Consider the following 15,928-nt stretch of genomic DNA (forward strand, 5'->3'; position numbering starts at 1 on the left):
ATAGAGGGGAATAATCATTTCCCCCAATCAGTTGGCAATGCTCCTACTAATGCAGCCCAATATGCCGTTAGCCTTCTTAGCAACAAGGGCACACTGTTGTCTCATATCCAGCTTCTCATCCACTGTAATCCCCAGGTCCTTTTCTGCAGAACTTCTGCTTAGCCAGTCAGTCCCCAGCCTGTAGCAGTGCATGAGATTCTTCTGTCCTAAATGTAGGACTCTGCACTTGTCCTTGTTGGAACCTCATCAGATTTCTTTTGGATCAATCCTCCAATTTGTCTAGGTCACTCTGGACACTATCTCTATCCTTCAGCATATCTACCTCTCCCCCCAGTTTAGTGTCATCCACAAACTTGCTGAGGGTGCAATCCATCTCATCATCCAGTTCATTAATGAAGATGTTGAACAAAACCGGCCCCAGACCAACCCCGAGGCACTCCGCTGCCAACTAGACACTGAGCCATTGATCACTTCTTCTAGCACGATGATCTAGCCAGCTTTCTATCCACCTTATAGTCCATTCATACTTCTTTAACTTGCTGGGAAGAATATTGTGGGAGACCGTATCAAAAGCTTTGCTAAAGTCAAGATATATCACATCCATCACTTTCCCCATATCCACAAAGCCAGTTATCTCATCATAGAAGGCAATCAGGCTGCTCAGGCATGACTTGCCCTTGGTGAATCCATGTTGACTGTTCCTGATCACCTTCCTCTCCTCCAAGTGCTTCAAAATGGATTCCTTGAGGACCTGCTCCATGATTTTTCCAGGGACTGACGTGAGGCTAACTGGTCTGTAGTTCCCCAGATTCTCCTTCCTCCCTTTTTTAAAATGGGCACTGTATTTGCCTTTTTCCAATCATCTGGGACCTCCCCTGGTCACCATGAGTTTTCAAAGATAATGGCCAATGGCTCTGCAATCACATCAGCCAACTCCCTCAGCACCCTTGGATGCATTAGATCTGGACCCATGGACTTGTGCATGTCCAGCTTTTCTAAATAGTCCTTAACCTGTTCTTTCAACACTGAGGGCTGCTCACCTCCTCTCCGTACTGTGCTGCCCAGTACAGCAGTCTGGGAGCTGACCTTGTCTGTGAAGACCAAGGCAAAAAAAGCATTGAGTACTTCCACTTTTTATGTATTTTTTAATTTAATTTTTATTTAATTTTATTAACTTCCTTTAATTCTTTATTAATCTAGTCCCATATGAGCCACTCCATTATCTTGTCTGGGATCGATGTCAGACTGACACGCTTATAACTACCTGTGTCATCCCATTTAATCTTTTTTAAAAATTGATGCAACATTAGCTTTCTTCCAGTCTTCTGGAACTTTCCTAATCAACATTAACCGTCCAGTGAGCTCATCAGGCAGTTCTTTTAAAACTCATGGATGCAAGTTATCTGGTGCTGGTGATTTAGAAATGTTTAATGTCTGCAGCTATATGGCCCTTGGGGCACTAGCACTGGGCTTCCTGTTCCACCATGCCCCCTCTAGTCTGGCAGGATCTATGCCCCAGAGTAATATCACTGGGATTTATACATCCAGTAGTGAGATATGTGTTGTGGGACATTAACTGGTATTTATGCTCTCAGCCCCACAAGTTCAGCAAAATCTGCACCTTCAAATACTAGTATTGAAGTTCACTTTGTCACCCCGTGAACTCAGTGGCAGCTACAGCCACTGGCAGTAGAAGAATTTGAGTCACACTCCCATCACCACCACCAGAGTTGACACATGGTATAACTTTAACTGCATCCTGACACCGAAAAGCTTTGTTACATGTTGATGCTTTTGCTACCTCCTTAGGAAGTGACTCCAGTTCTGACTCTGTGCTACACCAGCCCACCTTGCTTATGACTCTGGCCAGCATCTAAATACCACCAGCTACTGGCCAGCTGCCGCTGTGGTCTCATTTGTCTTTCCTGACACTGAATAAACATCTTCGTCCCTTTTCTTTGGAGGAAGGGGTTGCTGTGCTCACCCTGATCTATATCATCATGTACAAAGTGGCTGGAAGGTTAATGAGCTCCAGGAGATAGTTGAGTGGGAAATTGGGGGGCAAGTGACAGCCAGAGCTAAGGCTATAAAGGGAATGGCCAGAGAGCGAGAGAGATTGCAGCTAGTACAGATGCTAAATATCCCACCCTACTTCACCTCCCACAAATCCTGGGAGAAGCTGAAGATGCTGAACCTCCAGTCTTGGCCCTACTCTCTCTTTGTCCTCTTGGTTCTTCTCTCTGCCAGTGTCCAAGCTGTGTTCTTACCAGAATGGCAGCTACAGCTAGGAGCTGTCAGGGTGGAGCGGAGGGAGGCTTTTAAAGTGGCAAGAACAACTCATGGAGATCATGTCTGGGCTCTAAATGGGAGTAATTGGAAAGGCGCAGAATCCCAGCTGCCAGAAACTAAACCACCCTTTACTCCTGCCAGGTATGTGTGGAAGATGCTATCCCCCTCCTTCATACCTTTCAGGCATTAGCTTACCCTTCCAGCCTACCAGCTTTGACATACCCAGATCTTCTGTCCAAGAAGAGGAGGACCAAGATCTCTATGTGGAAGACAGTCAGTGGGGACTGGCTGGCTGAAGGGTGTTAGGGCATCACACACAGAGCCTTTCACCTCTAGGACACTGGTTTCAATCCAGTCCCATGTCAGTAATAAAGAAAAGGGTCAGCCATTTGGTGTCCTATGTGTGAAGCAAGCTTTGTGGAGCGTGGTCTCAGTTCAGTTCACAACAGGATCCAGGAATGTAGGAATTACCATATGGGATCCTCCTAGTGGTACAAGCCCATTAGTTCTTCTTCGATTGCTCATGTGTATTTCACAATAGGTGTGTGTGCTCACCACGTGCATCAGTGCCAGAAGTTTTTCCCCTCGCAGTACCGTAAGGGGGGGGAGTGCCCCCCGCAGCCCCTGGAGTGGTGCCTGCCTGGCACGGTATAAGGGGAGCTGTGCACTCCCCCCACCCTCAGTTCCTTCTAGCCACCAGTGAAAGTGCGTCAGAACTACTCTGCTCCAGCTTTGCTGTAGCTCGTCCCCAGAAATGTTTGTTCGTTCAGTGTTAGTACCTGTAGTTAGTTGGCTGTTTAGTTAGTTTAGTTAGTCAGTGAGCCCGGGCCAGGGCATGCCCCACGCCCCAGGGTTTAAGTCATGTGGCTCTTGTAGGCGTTCTGTGCCAAGAAGTGACCTGCATACAGACTGCACTGTTTGGGAGAAACTCATATCAACAAAAGGTGCAAGATTTGCAAGTCTTTTAAGCCTTGGACCAAAAGAGAAAGGGACATTAGGCTTCGGGCCATCCTGATGGAGTCAGTGCTGACCCTGACTCCAGCACGCCGCTCCGAACCGGTACCCGGCACTGCGGCGTCGGTATGCAGCGACCCTCCAGTGCCATCTACCAGTCAGCACCAGTCCCCATCCACGGGGCACACCAAGAGGGCCAGGAAGACTCCCTCTTCACAGCGGCACCGAGGGAAGTCTTGGACAGAGGCTAGGCCCATGTCAGGCAGTCCTCAATCCACACCGGGCCCCAGGCTTCCGACTCACGTTGAGCGGAGTAGCCAGGCCCCTTCAGAACAGGCCTCTCTGGATGTCCGGATGCCATCCATGCCTGAAGCCCTCCAGGCGGCCCGGGACGTTATATCCATGCCGGTGCCCAGAGCGCCGCCGATGTCAGCCCCACACTCCAGAGGCAAGTGGGATCTCCGCAGTCACCTCCAGCCTGGTGCTGAATCATAGAATCATAGAATATCAGGGTTGGAAGGGATCTCAAGAGGTCATCTAGTCCAACCCCCTGCTCAAAGCAGGACCAATCCCCAATTAAATCATCCCATCCAGGGCTTTGTCAAGCCTGACCTTAAAAACTTCTAAGGAAGGAGATTCTTCTTGGTTGAGGGAACGTTTCTGACACCGTTCACCGCCCAGCGACCATTCAGGGCAGAGTCCATGTTGATCGCCCTCGATGCCGACCAGACTGTCTAGCTGGGTTCCGTCCAGCCGGGATTCTCGGCACTGCTCATCCTCAAGGACCGAATAGCAATGGGACTGCGGCAGGCATTGCCAACGGTCCTCATCTTGGAGCAGGTACTGCAATCAGTCACGGCACGGTTGTCGACGCCATTCCCGCTCGGACTCCCGCTCCAAGTTTCCGCCAAGACATCGCAAACCCGGGCGTCGATCGCCGGCATCTCGCTGACGCAGGTCTGCCCGTTGAGGCCATTCGCGGAGCAGCAGTTACTGTCAGTACCAGTCCTCCATGTTGAGATTGCGGTCCAGTGGCCAACGTAGATCCTGGCACCACCGCTCCTCCCGGTCCAGAAACAGCAGCAGATATTACACCAGCCCGGCCTCCATTTGTAGCCATCCTTCGAGGGGACAGGCCAGCCAACCTGAACAGCCAGCCCAGCCGGTGCCACAGCAGATGCAGTGGCACTGATCATCGTGGCCGGTCCAATGGTACCAGTGGGCACCATGTTCTCTAGCACAGCCCCCCGTGGGAGCTCGCTTGGTGGCCGGAGCTTCGGAAGCACCGTCGGCCTCCCTCCCCAGACCCCCAAGAAAGGAGTCGGTGGGACGTACGTCCTTGGCACGATGCCCGGAGTCCGACCAGGTGGTGGACCCTCCGGTGCCAGCCAATACCCAGAGCACTGCACCAGCCTCCTCGCCCTGCCTGGAGGACATGATTGCGGCCCCGCCCCACTCCGCCCCGCAGGAGGACTTCAGGGCCCATCAAGAACTCTTAAAGAGGGTGGCAGCAAGCCTCCACCTCCAGGCAGAGGAGATGGAGGAGCCCTCAGACTCCCTGTTTAACGTGCTGTCCCCATCGGCACCAGGTAGGGTGGCCTTGCCTCTCCATGAAGGGGTGGCTAAGATTTCTAATGCCCTGTGGCAAACACTGGCCTCGTTCGCCCCCCCATCTCTAAGAAGGCGGAACGCAAGTACTTTGTACCCACTAAGGGGCATAAGTACTTGTATACCCACCCGGCGCCCAACTTCCTGGTGGTCGAGTCAGTCAACCACAGGGAACGGCAGGGTCAGCTAGTCCTGACCCCAAAGAACAAAGACTCTTGGAGACGGGACTCTTTTGGAAGGAAAATTTATTCATCTTCGAGCTTCCCGTTATGAGTGGCAAACCATTAGGTTTTCCTGGGCCAGTACGAATTCAGTCTGTGGGGCTCCCTGCCCAATTTTGAGGACTCCCTCCAGGGGCGAGATAGGAAGGAGTTCAAGGTGCTAGTGGAGGAAGGGGCAGCGGCTGCTAGGGTGTCCCTGCAGGCAACCTCAGATGCTGTGGACATGGCCGCACGATCCATGACCCCCGCGGTATCCATGAGACAGGCATCATGGCTCCTGCTCTCTGGGCTGTCCAGCGAGGCGCAGTCTTCCATGCAGGATCTCCCATTTGATGGGAAAGCTCTGTTTGCGGCGGAAACAGATACAAGGTTGCATGGCATGAAAGACTCCCGCACGACCCTCCAGACTCTGGGCCTCTATGTCCAGGCTCCGGCAAAACCTAAATTCAAGCTGCAGCAGACTTCCACACAGGCCGCCCTCCTGAATATGGGGCCGCCCATAAGCAGCAGCGGGACTATAAGAGACACCCTCAGAGGCAGTCTTGGCCTGCTCCCAGCCTGGGTCCTCCAAGGGCAAGCAGGCAGGGAAAAGGCGCTTTTGATGGGACGCTTGGGGGCACCCTGCCAGTCCTCATCAGGGATCCACCCCCAATAAAGCTCCCCTTCTCCAACCGGTTGTGTGCTTTCCTCCTGGATTGGTCGCAGCTAACCTTGGACCGATGGGTCCTCAACACCATCTCCCGGGGTTACACCCTCCAGTTTACTTCCTCCCCGCCCAACCACTCCCCACCCTGTCCCTCTTGGGGGACCCCTCGCACGAAGCTCTGCGAGAGCAGGAGGTGGGGCAGTTCCTAGGACTAGGAGCAATAGAGGCGGTGCCCATGGAGTTCATGGGCAAGGGGTATTACTCCCGTTATTTCCTTATCCCAAAGACCAAAGGGGGGCTCAGGCCCATCCTGGACTTGCGAGGTCTGAACCAGTACATGGTGAAACTCAAGTTCAGCATGGTTTCCCTGGCCTCCATCATCCCCCTCCCTGAATCCCGGGGACTGGTACGCTGCCCTCGATCTACAGGATGTATACTTCCACATCCACATGTTTGAGGGGCACAGGCACTTCCTCTGTTTTGTAGTGGGACAGAATCATTATCAATTCACGGTCCTCCCATTTGGTCTGTCCACTGCCCCCAGGATGTTTACAAAATGAATGTTGGTGGTAGCGGCCTACCTCAGAAGGCATGGGGTCCAGATATTTCCCTATCTGGCTGATTGTCTTGTCAAGGGCACCTCCCGGTCGCAGGTGAGGGATCACGTGGCGCTCCTCCTGTCCACGTGCACCGCCTTGGGCCTGTTGGTAAACAACACCAAGTCCACGTTAGTCCTGGTCCAATGCATAGAGTTTATCGGGGCGCTCCTGGACACAGCGTTGGCCAGGGCCTCTCTCCCGCCAGACAGATTCAAGACCCTGAAAGGTCTCATCGACTTGGTCACAAGGTTCCCAATGACAACATCCAGGGTTTGCCTGCAGTTCTTGGGTCACATGTCGGCGTCCATGTACGTGGTCTATCACGCCGGACTCAGGATGAGGCCCCTCCAGCTCTGGCTGGCCTCGAAGTTCTCCCAGGCCACGGACAGGATGGACAAGGTCCTCACCGTGCTGGACTCTGTGATTACCTCCCTACCGGTCGTGGTCCGCCCCAAACAACACGCTCCAAGGGGTTCCATTCAGGGACAGGGCCCCATCCTTGGAGCTGGTGTCCAATGCGTTGGGCCTGGTTTAGGGGGCCCATGTGGGGAACTTTCAGGCCCAAGGCCTGTGGCTGGCTCAAGACCTGACCCTACATATAAACATCAAGGAGCTCAGGGCGGTGCAGCTGGCGTGTATGGCCTTCTGCTCACACCTGGAGGGCAAGGTAGTCAGGGTCCCCGCAGATGTCAAAGTGAGATTCAGGACTCACATAATTTGTCAGACCACTCTGTTTATTAGCAAAGCGCCTTGCTAATGCATCCAGATGTGAGCCCCTCTCTGAGGCCCAAGATAACTTATTTATACAGCTAAACCAAAACCAATTTAACATAAGAGACAAAATAAAGCAGAAACTGACAAATATACATACATATCTTATTTGCATACTAACGTTTACCAATCTCCTAGCTCAGTAGGAGCTCTAAGTTAATTAGTTTGAGGACCCATTGTCTCACACTCCTTAATGTTTCTCTTCCTGACAACTATATTTCAACAAACCCTTCAAGTAGCATTTCTTTAATGAATTATAATTTCAATATAATTCATTCTACTTTCACACGGACAACGCGGCCTCAATGTTCTATATCAAGAGACAAGGTGGGGCCTGATCCTCTGCCCTCTGCCACGAAGCCCTCAGTCTGTGGGACTTCTGTATAACCCACGACATCCACCTGAAGGCCTTCTACCTACTGGGCGCCCGGAACGAGAGGGTGGATCGCTTGAACAGGGACTTTTCCTCTCAACACGAGTGGTCCCTCCACCTGGAGGTGGCCCGCCGGCTCTTCCAAAGGTGCGGAACTCCCCAGGTGGACCTATTCATGACTCAGCAGAACCGGCAATGCCCCCAGTTCTGCTCCAGGGGGGCCCCGGGGAGGGGTGCTATCTCCAATGCCTTTATCCTGTCTTGGTCAGGCCGGCTTCTCTACACCTTCCCCTGTTCCCTCTAATCAGCAGGATCCCGGAGAAGATAAAGACGGACAAGGGCTGGGTCCTCCTGATTGCCCCAGCGTGGCCCAGGCAGCATTGGTATGGGACCCTCAGGGGCCCGCGAGCTCCCTCCAGGAAGCAGGTCTGGGGCTTGCCCCGCTCCAGCCCAGCCAGGGGTGCCAGGTCGGGGACTGCACTACGTTGCTCGGCCCTGCTCCGGCGCTTCAGCTGGGGCGCCCCCACTCCAGGGCGCAGGGTCAGGGGCCACACCACGCAGCTCCTGGAAGCAGCTGCATGGCCCCACTTTGGCTCTCAAGCAGGGTCGGGGGCTGCTCCAAGCATAGGAGCCGGAGAAGGAACATGCCACTGCTTCCGGGAGCCACTTGAGGTAAGCACCACTCGGAGCCTGCACCCCTGAGCCTCTCCCTATGCCCCAACTCCCTCCTCCGACCTGATCCCCCCGCCTGCTCTCCAAATCCCTCAATCCCCAGCCCCACCCCAGAGCCTGCACTCCCAGCTGGAACCTGCATCCCTTCCTACACCCCTACCCCAGCCCTGATTCCCCTCCTGCCCTCTGAATCCCTCGGTCCCAGCCCAGAGCACTCCCTTACACCCCAAACTCCTCATCCCCAGCCCCACCCCAGAGCCCACACCCCCAACCCCAATTTTGTGAGCATTCATGGCCCGTCATACAATTTCTATTCCCTGATGTGGCTCTCAGGCCAAAAAGTTTGCCCACCCTTGCTATAGAGAATAGTATGAAGAACTGCCCTCTTTCAAAATGGCTGCCAGTCTCCCATTCTTCTCACTGAGACTGAAGCCACTGGAGCCCTCAGTTGGTGGCCATTTTGAGAAATCTCTTTCCCCTTCTCCCTTTCTTATTTTTGCACAGTGGAATGGAGTGTTTCCATCTCCTCACAAAACAGGGGGTGGGGTTACCCTTTTCACTCAGGGCAGCTGTAACTTCAGCCCAACTGAGAACAATAGGATATGGTTCATGATAGCTAAACTTTCAGTATGAAAAATAATAGCAAAAAATGACCATTGGCATTGTCTTAAATTAGAGAGACAAAGTGGGTAAGAGGTAAGATCTTTGATTGGACTGACACACCTACAACTACACTGCATATATTATTTTAAATATCTTTTCAAAAGCCACTCATTGCCCGAGAACCACTGAACAGGTAGGCCAGGAGCAGAGGGGACACATTGGGAGGGGCATGAGTGCATACATGGTAACATAAGGAGGTGTAGGGAGGTTCAAGAAATGAGGATTTTGGAGGACGGAGGTGGGGAAAATAGGATATGTGCTCCAGCTGTTTTGCACGGCTCTGGCAAAACAAAGCACCTATACACTCACTTTAGCTGGCCAATATTTTCCAGTTGCATTGTGCTGCTCAATAATAAGGTAAAGCAGTTAGAAAGTGTGGGAGAATCTGGTGTTAACCGTTAAAATTAAAGTCATTCATATCTTTAGATCATTTGAAATTTGCATGCTAACATTCTTTGAGGTTTTTTACTGTTTATGAATGAAGTTTAACAACCAACAAGGGAAATCTGAGACAAAACACATTAAAATGAAGTTAAAATTGAGAGTATATATCAGTAATTAAGGGTAGAGAGGGATGTTGCAATATTCTCAAAACTAAATGTTAAACTCAGGAAATTAAGAGTTAACAGGTTATGGGAGCCTTAATTTCAAAGAAAGCCAAACAAGCAATTTCAGGTCACACGAACAACCTTTGTCCTATAGTGCTGCCAGAAGGGGAAGGGAAAAGTGAAAAATAATCTAATGTGTTTTAAAACTCAGTTTAATCTAATCTGGATCCACATACACTAAAATTCCTTATTTGTAATCCTGTTGTTTTTGCACTGAGTCAGTGCAAGGGCAGAAGGCAAAGGTCTTGTTCCCTGAGAGATGCCATCTTCCTGGATTGGAGGTACTAGTTCCTCTTCTCCCTTTCTCCAGATTCTTCTCAAGCCTGGCTCTGCTGGAAGCTGGGTGGGTTAGTGTGGATGGGGAGTGACACTCCAGCACTTGATGGGAGGAAGCAGGGTAATCACCTGGATGAACTGAAGGGAGGGAGCAGGGAAGACAGGGAGGTGAATCAGGGTGGAATAGGACACTCTGGATCTCACCCTGTCTCCTTTCTGTGTCTCTGTCTGTTCCTGTCTCCTTTTCTTAGAGGTTCCTTTCCCAGCTGCTGCTCTTGGACTCTGAAGCCATGCTGGCTGAAGATAACATGAGGGAGGGATCCACTTTTGGACCTCAGTTGCTCCCCTCAGCCCCACCACTCCTTCTATCCAGAGCACATGCTGTCTGGGTAGCCCTTTGGCATAGGACCCTGGCCAATCGCAAGTGGGCATCATCTGGAGAGAGGTCACACTAGGCAATACCCACAGGCTGTTTTGGGCTGAAGTTGGATCGGATTGAAACATTCAGTGGCCTTGGATGCTAGCTCTGGAGAGGGACAAAGGAGCGAGCATTGAAATGAGGGGAACAGGTAGGTAAGGGGGATGGGGTACCAGGAGTGATGGGAGATGGGGGCATGGAGGTGGATGGGACCAAAGGGCAGTGGGTCATGAAGGATGTGGTGGGAGCCAGAGTTGAGGACATATGAGTGCTGGGGTGGGGTGTGGGAGCAGAGGAACAAGGGGTTGTGGAGCTAACTTTCTCTCTTCATGGGACATGGTGGTGAGAGATGTGGTGAGGCTGAGCCTTGTGGAGATGGGTCTTTTTTTTAATTTATTATTTGTATGATCATAGTAGGGGTGGGTGGTGCACAGATGGCAGGATGGCTCCAGATTGCTGTGTGGCTGACGTATATTGTTTTTCCCTAGGCACAGGAGTTACAGACACTCAGCCTGTCATTTGGGACAACTCAAAACAAAGTGCCCAGTATATATGCACTTGAAACCCTTCAACTCCTTTTGTCTTGTGCTCCAAACTGGAAACTGGGACAAGGGGGCTATAACTTGTGAAGATGGTTGAACAGAACAACCCCACAACTGTGCCATTGCCTCCCAGTCTGGTCCAAAAGTGCCCCCTTCTTGTGCAATCCTGCACCTCTGTCAATACCCCTCAATCCTCACCTGCTGCTCGACAGCTCTGCCCATGCTCCTCAAGTCTGACCTTACAGAAATCCTCGTGCCCCAGTTGTTCTGTTATCTGTATGAACAAAGTTTTAGTTTCTGTAGTAGTTTCTGTGTTTAAGGACACATTTGGTAATTAAAAAGATGTGTAATTGATTTGTCTTGTAGAGTTAAATTAGCCCAACATCAGTAGTAGTAAAACCTTCTCTGCAAAAGACCTTTTTTGACTGATATTATTTGTGAAAAAGAGGTATGTTGAGAAATGAAGGTGATAGGAACCATAGAGGTTGAAGAGCTCAGAGTAGCAGCCATGTTAGTCTGTATTCGCAAAAAGAAAAGGAGTACTTGTGGCACCTTAGAGACTAACAAATTTATTTGAGCATAAGCTTTCGTGAGCTACAGCTCACTTCATCAGAAGTGGATTTCATCTGGGTGGACTCCTCCTGAAGGTCGAAACAACAGACTGGACTTCTACAAAGAATGCTTCCACCGACGTGCACAGGCTGAAATTGTGGAAAAGCAGCATCACTTGCCCCATAACCTCAGCCGTGCAGAACACAATGGCATCCACAGCCTCAGAAACAACTCTGACATCATAATCAAAAAGGCTGACAAGGGAGGTGCTGTTGTCATCATGAATAGGTCGGAATATGAACAAGAGACTGCTAGGCAGCTCTCCAACACCACTTTCTACAAGCCATTACCCTCTGATCCCACTGCGGGTTACCAAAAGAAACTACACCATTTGCTCAAGAAACTCCCTGAAAAAGCACAAGAACAAATCCGCACGGACACACCCCTGGAACCCCGACCTGGGGTATTCTGTCTGCTACCCAAGATCCATAAACCTGGCAATCCTGGACGCCCCATCATCTCAGACATTAGCACCCTGACAGCAGGATTGTCTGGCTATGTAGACTCCCTCCTCAGGCCCTACACTACCAGCACTCCCAGCTATCTTCGAGACACCACTGACTTCCTGAGGAAACTACAATCCATCGGTGATCTTCCTGAAAACAACATCCTGGCCACTATGGATGTAGAAGCCCTCTACACCAACATTCCATACAAAGATGGACTACAAGCCGTCAGGAACAGTATCCCCGATAATGTCACGGCAAACCTGGTGGCTGAACTTTGTGACTTTGTCCTCACCCATAACTGTTTCACATTTGGGGACAATGTATACCTTCAGATCAGTGGCACTGCTATGGGTACCTGCATGGCCCCACAGTATGCCAACATTTTTATGGCTGACTTAGAACAACACTTCCTCAGCTCTTGTCCCCTAATGCCCCTACTCTACTTGCACTACATTGATGACATCTTCATCATCTGGACCCATGGAAAAGAAGCTCTTGAGGAATTTTACCATGATTTCAACAATTTCCATCCCACCATCAATCTCAGCTTGGACCAGTCCACACAAGAGATCCATTTCCTGGACACTACTGTGCTAATAAGCGATGGTCACATAAACACCACCCCATACCGGAAACCTACAGACCGCTATGCTTACCTACATGCCTCCAGCTTTCATCCAGACCACAACACACGATCCATTGTCTACAGCCAAGCTCTACGATACAACCGCATTTGCTCCAACCCCTCAGACAGAGACAAACACCTACAAGATCTCTATCAAGCATTCTTACAACTACACTTCAGCAGGTCGGTATTGAAGAAACAAATTGACAGAGCCAGAAGGGTACCCAGAAGTCACCTACTACAGGACAGGCCCAACAAAGAAAATAACAACGCCACTAGCCATCACCACCTTCAGCCCCCAACTAAAACCTCTCCAATGCATCATCAAGGATCTACAACCTATCCTGAAGGACGACTCATCACTCTCACAGATCTTGGGAGACAGGCCAGTCCTTGCTTACAGACAGCCCCCCAACCTGAAGCAAATACTCACCAGCAACCACACAACAGAACCACTAACCCAGGAACCTATCCTTGCAACAAAGCCCGTTGCCAACTGTGTCCACATATCTATTCAGGGGACACCATCATAGGGCCTAATCACATCAGCCACCCTATCAGAGGCTCGTTCACCTGCACATCTACCAATGTGATATATGCCATCATGTGCCAGCAATGCCCCTCTGCCATGTACATTGGTCAGACTGGACAGTCTCTACGTAAAAGAATAAATGGACACAAATCAGACGTCAAGAATTATAACTTTCAAAAACCAGTTGGAGAACACTTCAATCTCTTTGGTCACTCAATTACAAACCTAAAAGTTGCAATTCTTCAACAAAAAAACTTCAAAAACAGACTCCAACGAGAGACTGCTGAATTGGAATTAATTTGCAAACTGGATACAATTAACTTAGGCTTGAATAGAGACTGGGAGTGGATGTGTCATTACACAAAGTAAAACTATTTCCCCTTGTTTATCCCCCTTCCTCCCCCTCCCCCCCCTGTTCCTGAGATGTTCTTGTCAACTGCTGGAAATGGCCCACCTTGATTATCACTGCAAAAGGTTCCCCCCCCAGCCCCGTTCTCCTGGTGGTAATAGCTCACTTTAAGTGATCACTCTTGTTACAGTGCGTATGGTAACACCCATTGTTTCATGTTCTCTGTGTATATAAATCTCCCCACTGTATTTTCCACTGAATGCATCCGATGAAGTGAGCTGTAGCTCATGAAAGCTTATGCTCAAATAAATTTGTTAGTCTCTAAGGTGCCACAAGTACTCCTTTTTTTTTATAGAGGTGAAAGACCCCTGTATTCTGCTCCTCAAGCCCCTGAGACAGCCAGTGCCCTGCCCTGGAATCAACTGGAACCACTAACCTAAAAGTAAAAAGCCCCTGAACCCCTTGGAGCCTCCCACGTCCATTTTTATTCTCCTGCCCCATGAATCTTCATTTGGGTTGGTTGGTGTTTCTTTGCCAGGAGGTGGCAGCAGCATCCTAGGCATGGTGCAACCTTCTGGTGTCAGTTTACTGACAAGTTCTTTCATGCTCCAGTTTCCCTTTTCAGTCAAGGGGCTCTAGTGTTTCCAGTGTACTAATCATGATTATTCCCCATCTCACCACCACTTTAAAAGAATGGCTGAATCCAGACACATTATTTGCTGGGGAAAGACTTCCCAGCCCTGTATTGCCTCATAAAATCTTTCTCTCTCACTCTCTTGTCTCTTGCTCTTAGCCTCAGATAGACACTGTTCTGTTGTGTTCACCCTACTGGCTGTCCCAGCCTGACCTAACACTTATGTAACAGCCATTCAAGTCTCATTCCCTTGTCTTGCCTTTGCCAAACCCCACATATGAATCTGCCTTCCCTCCTTTCCTTTCCCAATAGCAGCAAAGTCACAGAAAAGTCAGAGCCTTCCAGAGAGGTTCCTAATGAACTGGCTGCTGATCATGCATTCCTCTTGTTAGACTCTCATACGCAGGTCCTTGGCAGCCTAATTAGGAGATGACTGGGAACAAATCCCTCCATCTCCCTGTGCCCGTCTACTAGCTTCACGTTCAACCCTTCCCTCCTGGCAGCCTCAGAGGAAACTGCTTTCCAGTCCCAGAGGCCTTGACAGAGACAAGGAGATGGCATATTCCAAACCACATGTACCTCCAGTATATTCTCCTGTTAGGAAAGACCAGGACTAGGTGCTGTAGAGGGGAGCAGGAGTGTTGGCAAGGGGGGTTATCTCTCAGCTACTCCAGTTCTGGTTTCCCCCAACAGGTGACACTATGAAGAGCAAGGCAGAAGTATTGGCTGGGGGGAGAGTGTTCACTGGCCACTGGCGTGCAGGCTTGGGGGTGTAGCGGTTTGCAGCTGTTGTGGTGGTTGGTCTTACTTGCCCTCTCCCTTCTGCACAGAGTCCTCCCAATGTTTGTGTTTACTCAGCAAACACAGGGTCTTGTGATTGTGCAAATGCTCAAGTAGGCCCAGAAAGGTCCTCTGTCCCCTCTTCTTCCTCACTCCTCTATAAAGTTTTGCCCAGGATCTAGCCTATCTCCTGATGAGGCAGAAGTGCCAAATTGTTCCCACTTCCCTGGTTCCTCTTCACTGTTGTGCTATAAGCCAGTGCTACTCAAAGTGGTGGTCCGCGGACCGGCACCATCGGCTGCCAGTCTGCGCGCACATTGGGAAAAAAAATTGCCAGTCCCCCACATCAGTTAGCTTGAGAAGCACTGGTATAAACCATCGCTGTGGCCTTTAATTAAAGGTCATAACTTAAATTGGAGCTAAACTTAGCTCCCTCCCACTTTCCTAGCACTGGGAATAGCAGCTGGATAAGGGGAGTTGGATTACTCCTCAGCCAGGTGACCTGTCTCTGCCCCCCACCCCCGCCCCGTATCTGCTCTGCTACCCATTCCCATCTGTGCTTTCCGCTGCTGCGTCCTACAGATCCTGCTCTGCTGACCCACACAGTCCTGGAAGACTGAGCTCTGATATGAGGGCTGGGGAAGATTTTGCTCCTCATTTACTAGCCATATACATCTCCATAACCCACACATTCTCATGAAAGGGATTTCAAATGTAGTTTCAAATACCCTCCACCTCTAAATCCTAAAAAGGGATGCCTATTCTGCAGGCATCTTGTCCCATGCTGGGCATTGCTGAGATGAAGCCTGTATAGCGGGCACTCCAACTTGGGCTGGGCATAGCCAGGGCGCTGCCGTGGGAAAGCTCATGCTGCAAGGATCCCAACCTGGGCTAGGCAGGTGCAGTGAACTGATGTGCAGCAGGCATTGTATCCAGGCAGGGCACCACCAAAGACCAGTTGTTCGTGCTGTGGGCGCTCCCCCCCCCCCACCGCCCCGCGCACACACACAATTGTGTCATTACCAGGCCCTGGCCTGTTCTCCAGCCAATGAAAATGCCCTGACACCATTGATGTGAGCAGGCTAGTCAGGTGGTAGGCAGGATGTCCGCAGTCACGTCCCGCGGGTAGGAGCCTCCCAGTGCCTTATTAAAATGTTACTCACGCTGTTGAGCGCAGCCTGATGGGAACCTGGCCCGAGGGTGGGGGATGCCAGGCCAGCCAGCGTCTGGGAAACACAGTCCCATTCTAAGCATGTCTGGCTAGAGCAATTCAGGGGAAACAGAGCCAATGAAAGTCCAGGGCAATT

The 15,928-nt window shown here is 50.7% G+C and overlaps 1 long non-coding RNA gene across 1 annotated transcript; it reads right to left on the minus strand.

The window, feature by feature from the left end:
* Window positions 1-5,106: 5,106 nt before the first annotated feature.
* LOC140905566 (uncharacterized) lies at window positions 5,107-11,036 on the minus strand. The gene is made up of 4 exons (XR_012156883.1): window positions 10,839-11,036; window positions 9,581-9,818; window positions 6,300-6,419; window positions 5,107-5,415 (listed from the first exon to the last, which is right to left on the minus strand). It is a non-coding gene; the product is annotated as an uncharacterized lncRNA (long non-coding RNA).
* Window positions 11,037-15,928: the final 4,892 nt, after the last annotated feature.

This window comes from Lepidochelys kempii, chromosome 1, assembly GCF_965140265.1.
Source record: "Lepidochelys kempii isolate rLepKem1 chromosome 1, rLepKem1.hap2, whole genome shotgun sequence".
NCBI lineage: Eukaryota > Metazoa > Chordata > Testudines > Cheloniidae > Lepidochelys > Lepidochelys kempii.